The sequence below is a fragment of the Sturnira hondurensis genome, unplaced genomic scaffold (genome assembly GCF_014824575.4).
Source record: "Sturnira hondurensis isolate 20B ecotype Veracruz unplaced genomic scaffold, ASM1482457v3 Scaffold0022910, whole genome shotgun sequence".
In the NCBI taxonomy this organism is placed as follows: domain Eukaryota; kingdom Metazoa; phylum Chordata; class Mammalia; order Chiroptera; family Phyllostomidae; genus Sturnira; species Sturnira hondurensis.
Genome location: NW_028095541.1, coordinates 16,517,869 through 16,520,555, shown reverse-complemented (window position 1 = coordinate 16,520,555; position 2,687 = coordinate 16,517,869). Strand labels below are relative to the sequence as shown.

General features: G+C 39.3%; 1 pseudogene; it reads left to right on the top strand.

Moving 5' to 3' along the window:
- Positions 1-369: 369 nt before the first annotated feature.
- Positions 370-918, top strand: LOC118980461 (transcription factor BTF3-like; annotated as a pseudogene).
- Positions 919-2,687: the final 1,769 nt, after the last annotated feature.

Sequence of the window (2,687 nt, the reverse complement as noted above, 5' to 3'; positions counted from 1 at the left end):
ATGCATGTCACCAGTTTGCAGGGAGCCATGGGTGTGACAGCCACTGACAGGGACTGTGCATGGTTCAGTACATGGGTGGTGATGCTCCTGTCCTCAGAGTCATTCTTCTTGGGTTGCTGCTTGGGTTTTTACTTAATCCTTGGATCCTGATTCTTCCTTTCTGATATAGTCTTCCACTCCAAACACCCCCCCGACCTTTAACTGCAGAACCACAATTTATTATTAAGCCCACAGTAGAGAGGCTCTGCTACTTTTGTCTTCTAATATCCCCTGTAAAGAAACATTTCGTTTGATTCTAAGCTCATCTGCCCAAGACCCCCTGAACACCAACCCTAGTTCTCCATGTGGCCCCGCTTCCTCTCCAACAAGATGAAAGAAACTATCATGAACCAAGAGAAACTCACCAAACTGCAGGTTCATTGGTGGGAAAGGAAGTGCTCATAGAAAGAAGATAGTTCACAGAACAGCTACAGGAGAAGATAAAAAACCAATTCTCCTTAAAGAAGTGAGGCATAAACAGCATTTATGGCATTGAAGAGTAAATAGATATGTTCACAATCCAAGGGACAATGTTCCTCTTTAACAACTCTAAAGTCCAGGCATCTTTGTCAGCAAACACTTTTACCATTACAGGCCATGCTGAGACAAAGCTGCTGACAGAAATGCTACCCAACATCTCAAACCAACGTGATGCAGACAATCTGACCGGTTTAAGGAGAGTGGTTGAGGCTCTGCCCAAACAATTCGGATAGAAAAGCACCACTTGCTACTGGAGAGGAAGGTGAGGATGAAGTTTCAGATCTTGTGGAGAATTTTGACGAGGTTCCCAAGAATGATGCAAACCTAATTGAGTCCACTGCTGAAGAAGATAAACTTCAAGAAGTTACTGGGAGCTGCTGTTTTACGAGTATGTTATGACTGTCTTTTCAAATTTTGTTTATAGATCTGATATAATCTAGATCGCTAATATTTTTAAGCCCAAGCCCTTTGGACACTGACTGTAGGTCTTTTTAGTTTTTGCTTATACACATATCATTCTTTGCAGCTAATTAAGCTGAAGAAGCCAGGGGATAAAGTTTGAAACAAAGGTTAAAAAAACCACACTCATTTAAGCCACTCTTGGTTAATAAAAGGCCCTCTCTCAAGGCAGGTAATAGGATTTTTCAGTACAATCTTGCATCTCTCAGGGTGAGTGCTATTTGCACATGGGACTTTTCCCAGGAGGTATAAAGATGGCTGTTTGCCCACCTCCCCCATCTTCGAGAGCTTTAGATCTAGAAGCAACTAATGGCAATATTTTTCTGGTTCCTCTTTCTTCCCAGAGACTATGAACATTTGTCCAGACCACATTCATAGGACCAGGCACAACATGCCTTCACATATGATGTGTTCTGTAGGCCAAGAAGGGGCTGCTTCTGGGCCTCACTCCACCTGTGTGAAGCATCATAGAGCGGTGGCTAAGAGGAGAGGATCTGCAGGCAGACTGCCTGGGTTCATAATCCAAGCCTGGCCATGTGTTCACAGCATGATCTGAGCAAATTGGTTAATGCGCCTTGATTTTCTTATCTATAAAGTGGCAATAACAATAGTACCTGCTTTATAGGGTTATTGTGATGATTAGTTGGATTGATATATAGATGCTTATTATAGTTAGCATTCAGTAAGCCCATGCTTTTTATTTAAAAGGAACAACATACTTTTTGTAATTTGTGCACTTGTAGGGCTTATTATACTTCCTGCTGAAACAAGAGAAGATGAACAATGGATAGGTGTCATTACCTGTGAAACACATGAATAGCAAGCTTTAGGGACTTTGTGGCCTTCATGGAGGTCACAAGGTATTGAGTGGCAGAAAGGGGATTTGAACAAAGACCATATGGGTGGCTCTGAAGTCTGTGCCTTTCCTGCTGATCTATTTTTAAAGTGGTGAGGACAGCTCAGAGGGAGACCCTCTACATAGTTCCTCAAGAATACAGAGCCTTGAAAGCAAAAAGTCATTCTGGGATGCAGAGTCCTTAGGCTTCAGAGGTAGTCCCTGAAAATGCCCACAGTCATTCAGTTCCTACATTTTTCATCAGAATTTGGAATTTATCTGAGTGAAAGTAAGAGGCAGAAAAATTACTGTAGTAAATTTAAATGCTTGAGGAAATCCTATCTCACCATAGGCTTGACTTGTTTGATATATCTTACTTTTTAAAAAATGGAGAATCTAGCTGGTATATCAGGTAAGAAGGATTAGGGACTCAAAGATACACCTGGAAAGCCAGGAAAAAACTGCAGAAAGTGGAATGGGGGCAGTTAATTTCAAGCTTTTGCAAAACAAGTCAATGCTTATTTGTTACACAAACCAAAGGGTAATTTGAAAGAAGCATTATTTAATTATTAAGATTTTTTAAATAATTGAGATAAATGCTAAAAATAGCTAGGTAATAAACCTCTTTTAAATATTTTACTGTACTATTATATTGTTAACATGACTTATATTCAGTTATGCCCTGATTTGGATATTTCATATTTGTAGAGTTTATTTTGTAGCTCACTAATCAAAATTATATAGTGACTATTTCTACTTATAAAGATAATTTTTCATAGACTGCAAAGAGAATGACAATTTCAGAAATAAATGATTTTGCTCTGAATGAATTATCTCTGAAATAATTTGTTGCTGAACAATTTTTTGAGATACT